Here is an 11,223-nt window from a genome sequence, read left to right as displayed (position 1 = left end):
TTTTTTTTTTTTTTTTTCTTTTTCTCTTTCTTTTTTAAGTTTCCTACTGGTTTTAGGTTTTAAAAGTGAGCCAAGGATACGGTAAACAGAAATTACTTATTTTCCTTTATGTCATGCTCTGCAACAGTTAAGATTCTGTGAACACTAGAATTGTTCCATGGCCTCTTCACTATTGATTGCAATAGTGTCATCTACCTGAAGCTACACAGTGACCACAAAAACCATGTCCAGGACACTAAATTTCTACTGCGAACTCTAGGGTCAGACATTAAACGTACATTCCTCTTTCTCTGCCTCCCCAACCACCCCTCCTCCCGAATTAGGACTGTCATTCTAAAGAACCCTCAGATTATTATAGTGTTTCAATATCATACTTTCTATGGGTATATTTTGCCCTTAATTTAATCTGTGTGGCATATAATACACAGTTGTCCACTAGTATGTCCTGCTTGGAACTGAGTTGCAGGTAAATGTGGAGGTGCAATCTCATTTCACAAAACCGAAAATGAACAATATCGGCTCTTTTTTTCCCGTTTATAGTATTTTCCCCTTCCCTTTCTTGACAGCTAAAATAAATTATCTGCATCAAGATTTCTCCATTATACTTAATTTTATATAATTGTGCAAAAGCAACTCTGAAGTATGCCCAACATAGTTCATCTCGACCTTCAGCCTACCCAATACTGGCTGAGAACCTATTGTGTGCCAGTCTTAATAAAGATGCAAAGATGAGCAAAGTGAGCCCCTGGGTGGTGATTAGGCGGGCAGTTCAGTAGGTCTATGGCTAGAGGACACTTTCTTATTAGGAAACTGAGGAAGGAACATGGTTCAAACTTCCCACACCCTCAAATCCTCCAATCAAACGGCTTGTACTCATTGGCAAAAACTGGTCCAAATAAGCCAATTTCCAAGAATTTGCTGCCTCTTTAAATAGGGAATCTTATCTCCTGTGGGCTTCAATATCTTGTTTTTCAATGACTTCTTAGAAAGTAGAAGGACATCGACATATATTTGACTATTGAAATATATAAGACAAGGGTCACTTTATCTTCTGTATTTAAGAAAATCTACTCCAAAATCAATCTCAAAGTTTGTTCTATGCCGTTAAGACTTCAAATACTGAGTCAGATTTGCAAAAAAAAAAAAAAGTGGGGAAGGTAGAGAATGAAGAAAGAAAAGAAAGAAGAAAATAAAAAGGGGAGAAAGGAAAAAATAGAGAAAAACAGAGGGGAAAAAGAAAGGAAAAGAATAAAGGAAGGAAACAGGAAAGAAAAGGAAGGAAGAAGCTGCTGTGCAGTCGGGGTCTCTGAGACCAGAGGCAAAGCTGGACGCTACCCAGGCTTGCAGCTTCACAAACACTACACTTCTTTTACTTGTCTCTATCAAAGAAATGTGTAACTTTGTATCCATCATTCTCCAAATCTCCCTCCTATCCCTGCAAGTAACATTTTACTTCCTTTCTCCTCATCCTCTGGGGCCCTCATCAGATCATAGTACCTAACTTTGGAGTCCATTCTAGTAGAGCAAAAACCTAAAATATTATACATGAAGCCATGTGATGCAGTAAACCCCAGTCGATGCTTGCCCATGAAATTACTTCAGACTGGCAGCCCCCCACTAACTCCACATCGGCCCATCGCATTTGGAAAAATGACTCTCTCCTACCTTACAGAAAAGGAAAACCCTGGCCGTGGTCATGTGAAAATATTTTATAGGTATCCTTTAACAACCTTTAAATGTTGAAACCTAAAAACAATATTTGCTGTTTTCCCTTTGAAGCTCTAACAAAGCCTTTGTTTTAGATTCACCTTTAGTGTGCAATAAGAGTTCATCAAATCCATCCGTCCATCCCAACCCCCACAAATGTTAAACAAAAAGATAAAAGAAATGCAAATAGCTATTGTCATGGAAAGTTAAAGTACCTGTCTGTATTTTTAAGTGAAAACTATTATCTCTATCAATCAAAATTTAAGAATACAATAGCGCTAATCACAGAAGGTGCTCTGACGGAGTTACTTTGCCTCAAAAAAAAGTATTTTTCCCCTTAAAAACCAAATATAAAAGTCATATACTTACAATTAGATAGAGTATTTGTAATTTTGTTATTAAAAACCTTCAGCAGCCTCACTGTTAATAAATGCTTCTAAGTCTCTAGACTGATTTGTACCCAAGAAGACACAAGTCCCTACATATTTTAATAAGGTTGATGAAATTTTATTTAAATTCTCACAGTTTCCAAGCTGCGGGGGAACAGCACACTCTTCTGTTGAAAAGAGTTACTCAAACAGAGGCAACAGTTAACTGGTCAGGAAAACTCCTTCTTTTAGAGCCTGGACATAATTCCCACACCCTGAAATATCTTCACACAGGACATATCTTCCTTGGATGGTTCACCCTTGTTAATTGTGGCAACTTATTTTTGAAATAACACTCTACCCTCAAAAAGAAAGCAGAATACCCCCATCATACCCCAGAATGATCTAAGTGTACAGTACATGAATTTCTCTGAGTCCTTTTTTAAAAATTCACTTTAAAAAAAGACTGGATTAGCCCCTGAATATGGTGCCTTCTAAAGACAGTACAGGAACAAAAAATAGCAAGACCCCAGATAGTAAAACAAACAGCTCAAGATTAAAATTCCTAGAGCAAACAGTTAAGCCAGGATGCCATTATGCACACGGGGCCTGGCTGATGTCTCCTCCACCGTGGGGCCAAGAGGCTGTCATTTTCCCCCCAGCAAGATCAGATTTCCTTCCCTCCCGACCGCCTCTCTGAGCATCATGGCCAACATCTCTAGTGTGCTATTAATATGAATGAAGAGACGATTCGATTTCCACAGAAGAAAACCTTTCCTATTCCGGCACAGACCTTCGGGGAGGACCCTGGCCCAGGTATAGACAATACAGCGGCAGAGTTTCTGTTTTCTTACAGTTCAGTCTTACACACAGTTTGAAGGCTTTTTAGCAAACAATGGCAGCATTATCTGCAGGATAGTTACAAAACAGGATTTGTTAGGACAAAGAATAATAAAGCTGCTCTCTCTCTCTCTTTTCTTTTTAATTCCCTCTAGTCCTCACGAGCCTTTCTCTGCGAGTCCAAAATTCAGCCACATTTCCTAAGAGGCACCTGTACTTGTCTATTTCAATGCAGCCAGAAGCTGACAACGGCCCAGGAACCAGGACTGCTTTCAGGAGGCGCCCAGAAGGGCAGCAAAGTACCCTCTCAACATTAGTAAAATGAAACAAAAGTGTCAGCCTTGGCTTCACACACACTTACCCGCTCATGGTGAGGAGGCAAAGCTTTGGGGCGGGAGAGGCAATTTTCACACAACGGAAGAAAGTTGAGAGTTTGTAAGGGAGAAACTACAGGCGCTTGGAAGCCTGCTGGCTCTCAGGGCTCCCAGGCTGGCGGCAATGTGAGGAAGGACTGAAGGTATGTGGGCTAAACACAACAAAAGCCACTGCCTTACACTAGATTAAATATGCAGGAAGAGGCCCCTTTGCATAAACACAAACATTCAGCAAATGAATAACTGGCTCAATCAGACGCCCGCTGTGCCTTCTACCTGTCCTCGCTCTGACAGGAGACACTGCCTATTCCAGGGGACACTACTAAACAGGAGACAGTTAAATGTTATGTTGCTATAATAACAATTAAAATGAATTGTATTCATTAGTAATTAAGAACTCACTCGTGGGGGGTGGCGGGGGGAGTGCTATTGTTGTATCTCCAGCTACTCCAAAAAGAACTTGTAGTATACCCATCCCTGGAGTTCTACTCTAGGTTGCATTTCAATCTCTAACATTCAATGAGAGTTTTAAACAATCAGTTTGTTTAGTCACAATTGTCAGAGATACGCGTCTTGTTTCTCTGCTTTGTCACGTTGTAAATTGATACCTGTGACTCTGTACCTACAAAGATCTGTTTGATATATGTATATGAAGTGTACATATAAAAATATACACACATATACATATATATGTGCATATATACTCAAACATAATACATTCATGCATATCTAATTAAAGAGAATAAGCCAAAAAATGCTACTTAACTATACTCTCTAGTTCACTAATCATTTAAGGAAAATAATTCGAGTTTTCCAAAAATATATCCCAAATGCCTGCCTTTCAAATGTCACCAATCCATGACCACTCATTTAAAAACATTACCCCTATGTTAGAAAGGATGCTTTTAACTGAGTGGCCTCAACCACTTATAATTTCAATTAAATAACATAATTACAGTCAACAATTTTCTCCATTTCGGCAGAAAATATGCCATACCTCAACATAATTTGTCCTTACAATCCAGGAATTTAAGCAAGAGGAAAAACATGCCAATGTTAGGAATTCACCACTGCCTTTTCTCAGCTTACGGAATCAACTCACACTGACCTCTCATTCTATGTTCCAGCTACATGTTGGTCTTAGTAACTTAATTATTTTTTAATAACTTTTGCAGTATTAAATGATTTCGATTGAAACATAAATAAGATTATGTTCGTCTACTACTCACTAATGCCATACAGTACTCTGGGGCCAAATCCAGCAGGGCTGTGCTATAGGATGTGTCTATATTGTTACTGTATTTGGACTAAAAAGGATAGGCCACAGATCCTTCACAGCCTTCGAGAATGCTGTGATTATCCTAGCCAAGGGAAACACGGCAGCTTTCTATTTCAAAAGCAGTTTTAATTTATTAACACAAAACTGTTTTCTGGCCAAATCGTTCTACTGTAAAAGGTGAAGATCATCACTGAAAAGTTTTAAAATATATTTACAAACAAACCAACAAACACAAAACTCATTTCAAACATATATTATGGCATAGCACAGAGAAAAGACAAACAAAATAAAAAGATACCCAAAGACCCAGAGAATAAAACACAGGTTCTCTAAGAGGGGTGACCACAGAAACTGAAGATGCTCATTTTGTCCACTCTTTTGCCTTGAAATGACCTTCCAAATAAGGTGTGAGATAACCCACGTCCATGGACGGTAGCGAGCTAACCTTGCTGCAAATAAACCATAGAACAAAACTTAATCATTATATCACTGTGAGAAAGCCTCTGTCCATCCCCATGGAGCTTCTAATGACTGTTTTGGCAGTTTTGAGGGTAGTTATGCTTCCCAGCTCATCTATATCTCATACTGGTTGAGTAAGCTAACGGAAGTGATGTTAGTAGAATCCAATATTAATGCTCTGTATCATGCAAACCTGGATGCAACTGAATATATTATACAATTATAGGTGGCATCTAATTCCATAAGTATTAGACACTGTACCCTAAATTCATATTTTAATGAGGACGGTGAAGTAAAGACGACAATCCAGGTAAGGGATCCACGCATCGTGGCCCAGCTAAGCTCCTTGCGGAAAGAGCGCCGGATTCGGGAGCAAACGGCACAGACACGGGGATTGTGACAAAAATCCGTATGCAAGCTTTAGATGCTGAGTGACACATACTGATGCACAGAGTCAAAGATGTCATCCTCACACAAGCGCCACTCACTGTAAGCTTGAGAGAAAATGCAGGGGGAAAGATGGGGGGGCATAGTTGCAGTGAGACCTCCAGAAAATAAACAGGGTGTACAGTTTCAAAGGCTGCAGACACAGACATTTCATTGTTCAAGCCAATTATCAGTGGAAAATAATAACAACAGATGGATTCAGAGTCACTGACTTTTCATATGCACTTCATCTCGGCGGAACAGATGATGAAATGCGAGAGCTATCTCAAAAAGGCAAAACATCTTTCAGTAAAAGAACTCTACAGTCCAGATGGGGACCTTCTAAGGCTGCTGATTATCTTCTTATAATGTTGTAAGATAGACTTACTAAAACATTTCAAGAACTGATCAGATATGATGCGTACAATGGCTTCATTATTGGAAGGAGTCGTCTCAGACTTGTGACTAAACCCGGCAGAGATTTCAATAAGGTTAGGACTGTAAGTTTCCTGTTTTCTCATCAGGGACTGCAGGTTCCAACTAAAACTGGAAATCTGTGCACAACAGGAGAATAAACCGTCGCCCAAAGATCCTATATATTTGCTCTTCTCTCATTTGAGCAAAGGGGGAAAAAAAAACTGGAACTGTAAAAAGGACATTAAATTATTCTGAAGCATTCTGCCACAGTGTGTGTGTGGGGGTGAGGGGAGGACGGCTCCAAAGCAACTCTTTATTAAAAGCATTTGGTGATAAAATATCACCCCTTGCATGCATTAGAGCATCTTAAATATCCCTTGCCACTGGTGACTGCAAAATAGAATTTCCTTTTAGTAGGGAATAAATATAAATTTCAATGGTGGTGTAACAGCAATTCTAACAAATGTCAACCAAAACTCACCAACCTACCGTAACCCACTCTCACTCAACTTACCACCAAGTTAGGCTTGCTGATAAAACACAAGAGGTTAACCACAACCTGAGGGCTTGCTGTAAGTAATGGAAAAAGTTAAATCTCTAATCAGATAGGCCTCATCCCTACTGGAATAACAATGTATCTGTTCCATGTATCTGTCTACTCATCTATCCATCTCCATCCATCCATTCATCCATCCATCACCAACTGCACATTCATAATTTTGCAAAAATTCTTTCCCTGAATTGACATGAAATATGGTCAAAATCACTGCACTAAGAAAAAAGAAAAGCTGATTCTCTCAACTATTTACTAACATTCTTAACATTTAAAAAATATTTTTATGAACACACTGTTGACTTCACAAGTTTATAACATAATTTTTTTTTTTTTCTGAGCAAGGCTTTTCTTTCAAAGTACTCTGACGAAAGTAAATTCATAGCAGAACACACAGGCACGAAGAAAATATCGCCAAGGGCAAAATTCTGCAACTGCTTTAAGAAGCAAACAAGAACACAAAAGATGTATAATACAACCATCTGGCTCTCCTCTTACTATATCAATGCCTCAACCTTATCCCCACCCCCTGAGCCAACCCACACCAATGCCACAGAATCAAATGGCTTCACTTATGTTTCCTGCACAGCAAATTTACACAATGCAGTTAGAATGCAAAAGTTGATTTTGACACATAAACTAGCATCTTTTGAATTTTCCCTACTTCAGTGATTTTGTTGTCGTTGTTATCTGTTCAGAGTGGGACTTCTTTGAAAAACCACCAAGAACCTCACCATGATAAAGATGTTCTCATATGGACATATCTGTTCAGCCTCAAGAGAAGTCTCCCTGAAAACCTTAATCTCTGCCATCTTGTGCTTTCTGTTATCATCAGACTTTAGATGTGGACATAAAAAAAAAATCCTAAGCTTATTCCTATTAGAACTTTTACTTTTGGGGGTCACTAAATGGTGGGTTGTTTCCCCCACTTATGATTTGAAATAACTGTGCTAATTTTTAATTACCATTCTTGCAAGTCAGCACGTTCACTGGAATTTTTCCTTATTCAGCTCAGTCTACAAACATTTACTGAGCAACTACTGTGGTATTAGAAACATGCTGGACAATGGACGATCAGAATCTATTATTTTCCCGTGTGCTAGCAGGACTTGCCTGGCACATTAAACCAGCAACTCTACAGTTTATAAAAAATCTTCCACATGCAGGCAGGCTGAAGCATTTTATTTACTTATATACCTATTTTTGAAGTCACACATAACAGACATTGGAAAGTTATAGCCTGTTTGTGGGGATCTAATTGCTTCCAAAAGGTGGGAATGAATACATTTTATGGAAATCTCTGTCTGGGGTGAAACCAATAAAGCATCATAAATGTTTCTCACCAAGGGGCAACAATGTAAAAAATAATATCTGAAAAAAAATTTCTTCACAGGCAAACTCTACTCTTTGCTTTTCTGCAGGGGCATGCTAGAGGCAGACGCTCTGTATCAGGCAAGAGTTCTCAGTTAGAATTAAGGTCTGCCAGGTGGAGGCTACGTCTGGTTTACTTCTGTTTTCTCACTGTTGCTGGTCTTCCCCCATTCCTGCGTCCCTCTCCGTGTTCCCCGATGAGACTTTGACCGGTTTTTCAAAGGGCTAACTTTTGGTTCTCCTCTGGGCGTTTCTGCCCACAGAGTCCCCTGGTTTGGACAGCAGCAACCGCCTGTAGGACACACACAGCGAATCCAGCCACCGGATGAGGAATTCTGCTAATTGTTTAAGCCTGCACTAGTGTCTGGCCACCAGTTGGCAAACACAACTCATGGCTGCCTACCAGGCCTAGGTTAACACAGCTGGAGCCAGATGACAGGCTCTCAAAGATATTCTTCCCATGGCCACATCTGGCTCTTGGCGGTTCCCAGTGCAGCTGAACTGACTCTGTTTGGTTGTTCTGGGCAAAAGTTTAGGCAACAGATAAGTCGTATGAATTTCAGTTTATGACAAAAATATCAGAACATGTACTCCATGATGGCAGGGATTTTATCTGATTTGCACCCCCCTCCCACATTTTTTTTTTTTTTTTTTTTGAGACATGGTCTTACTCTGTTGCCCAAGCTTGAGTGCACTGCAGTGGCACGATCATGACTCACTGCAGTCTGAAACTACTAGACTCAAGTGATTCTCCTACCTCAGCCTCCTGAGTAGCTGGGTCTAGAGGCATGTGCCACCATGTCTAGCTAATTTTTAAATTTTTTGTAGGGACAAGGTTTCACTATGTTGCCCCAGCTGGTGTTGAATTCCTGGGCTCAAGTGATCATCCTGCCTTCGCCTCCCAAAGCACTGGGATTACAGGCATGAGCCACCGTGCAGGCCTCTTGCTTGCTGTATCCCAGTACAGAGCAGCGGCTACGCAGGGTAGGTGTTCAGTAAATACAGAATGAGTGAGTAACACTAACCAGTGTCTGAGTTGAACAAAAACATTCCTGTATCTTATTCCAGCTACTCTGTTCCTACTGTTGTACGTAAAATGGCTAGCGCGCTGGTGCACACAGAGAAGCCCGTGAATGGTTCTACAGCTAGATTTTATTATGGACACACTCACACTCAAGAATGAACCCATGTACATTGTCAGTAGAGCTGGAAAGACCTCCAACAATCCTTCCCCTCAAATTACCCAGTCTCCCAGAATTACCCAACTTGATTAGTCCTTCAACTGAGAAACTTGGCAGCTCTGTGCCCACAGGGCCTGAGAGTGATCTCAAAGTAGAAACTTACCTTTTGGCCACCACCAAAGTGCCAAATGATGAGGCAACTTTTCCTGGCACCTTTTCATCCTATTTCCTTTCCCATGCCTCTCTTCCTAAATTCCCTGATATCTGCAGATCCCAGCTCCCTTCTACACTCAACTTTGACCCAAGGATAGACCTCCCCAAAGTTCACCACCTCTCTAGCTCCCATTAGAAACACATTTAGAAAAGCCTATGTAATTCAAAACCAGGCAGGGTCCCCCGTCTTGGCTCCTTAGCTAGAAAGAAGCCCAACTTATAGGCTGTTATGTTAATAATGACCATAAAGCTCCCCTGAGTCCACCAAGGGCTTGCTAAAGGTGAAGGGACGCTTGACGAAAGCCTGGCAAGGCTGTACACATATGCTGTTGCTTTCCGAAAAAGAGAGTTAACACTCCTAAAACAAGAATGACTGAACAAGTCAGATGAGTTCAACAAGCTCAGCATATGGACTTCAGCGAAACAAAGGTAAATCAAAATTGTGCTAGAGGAAGCTGTTGCTGAACTCACCTCCTTTCCTATCATATAAGGCAGCAGGGTGGAGGTAGAGATAATTTTTTTAAGCTAAGTTTCTGAAAAGAGTTCTGTGTTCACTATGAAGAATTCAGGCTTCAGGCTCCCCTTGGAAGGAGTTGCTTACTTCATTAAAGGTGGACCAGAAAGATCAACCCCTAAAATACCTCTCCTTCCCTGCTTCTGCTATTTGAAATTACTATAAAAATGAGAGAATAAGCTAGGCTCAGTGGCTCACATCTGTAATGCCAGCTATTCAGGAGAGTGAGGCAGGAGAATCACTTGAGCCCAGGAATTCAAGGCTGCAGTGAGCTAGTATGGTGCTACCACACACTAGCCTGGGCAATAAAGTGAGACACTGTTTAAAAATGGGGGAATTGGCCAGGCATGGTGGCTCAGGCCTGTAAACCCAGCACTTTGGGAGGCCAAGGCAGTTGATCACACTTGAGGTCAGGAGTTCGAGGCCAGCCTGGCCAACATGGTGAAACTTCATCTCTACCAAAAAATACAAAAAAATTTAGCTGGGCATGGTGGTGCTTGCCTGTAGTCCCAGGTACTCAGGAGGCTGAGGTGGAAGAATTGTTTGAACCAGGGAGGCAGAGGTTGCCGGGAGCTGAGATCGTGCCGCTGCACTCCAGCCCAGGTGACAGCCCAGAGTGAAACCCTGTCTCAAAAATAATAAAATAAAATAAAATAAAATAAATAAAATAAAATAAGGGAAAGTCTTTGTACAATTGCACAATCACAATGAAACTTTAAGATAATTCTTTAAAAAGCAGTAAAACAGGCTGCAAATGATTGATATCTACCTATTCATTGGCTGAAAACAGGCTGTCAAGTAAAGACAAAAACAAATAAGTTTTGAAAGTTAGGAAAGAATTTTTAGAAAGGCAAGGCTGAGGTTGTACAGAACGAGTATCTGTATTTCTTAATGCATCCTTGGGCTGCCTCACCTACACTAAGTATTACAGAATATAGTACTGTACAGTGTACTTCAGACTAGAATAGTTCAGAATTTACAAGCATGGATTCAAGTGCCCAAGTTCAAAACGTAGCTCTGGTGCTTACTGACCTCGTGAGCTTAGGCAAGTTACTTAAGCTCTCTGTCCCTCAGTGTTCTCATCCATAAAATGGGCTTGCTTACACTGCGTTATTTGCTTTTGGAGAATAAATGCACTGACAAGAAGAAGTACTTAATAGTGTCTGGTACAAAGTGAATGCTCAAAGAAATGATGGCCGCTGTTATTCTAATCAGGGATGACAGAACTTAAATAAATCTAAAACTTTCTACACTCATTTCTGCCATCTCTACAAGTTGTTAAAAATAGCCGGCTGGCTGGGCATGGTGGCACATGCCTGTAATCCCAGCACTTTGGGAGGCTGAGGCAGGTGGAACTCAAGGTCAGGAGATTGAGACCATCCTGGCCATCGTGGTGAAACCCCATCTCTACTAAAAATACAAAAAAAGCTGGGTGTGGTGGCGCAGGACTGTAATCTCAGCTACTCGGGAGGCTGAGGCAGGAGAATCGTTTGAACCCGGGAGGTGAAGATTGCAGTGAGC

General features: G+C 40.8%; 1 protein-coding gene across 3 annotated transcripts in view; it reads right to left on the bottom strand.

Moving 5' to 3' along the window:
• Window positions 1-11,223, bottom strand: part of FOXP1 (forkhead box P1) — a 658,747-nt gene that overhangs the window by 355,210 nt on the left and 292,314 nt on the right. Inside the window, exon 1 of one of the 3 annotated variants that reach the window (XM_011947142.1) lies at window positions 2,077-2,158. The exons of the other annotated variants lie outside the window; for them this stretch is intronic. The gene's annotated coding sequence lies outside the window, so the exon portion shown is untranslated. Of the gene's footprint in view, window positions 1-2,076; window positions 2,159-11,223 lie in introns of those variants that run through there. 3 annotated transcript variants of the gene reach the window in all.

Source organism: Colobus angolensis, unplaced genomic scaffold, assembly GCF_000951035.1.
Source record: "Colobus angolensis palliatus isolate OR3802 unplaced genomic scaffold, Cang.pa_1.0 Scaffold26, whole genome shotgun sequence".
NCBI classification, from domain to species: domain Eukaryota; kingdom Metazoa; phylum Chordata; class Mammalia; order Primates; family Cercopithecidae; genus Colobus; species Colobus angolensis.
This window is presented reverse-complemented; position numbering and strand designations above follow the sequence as displayed.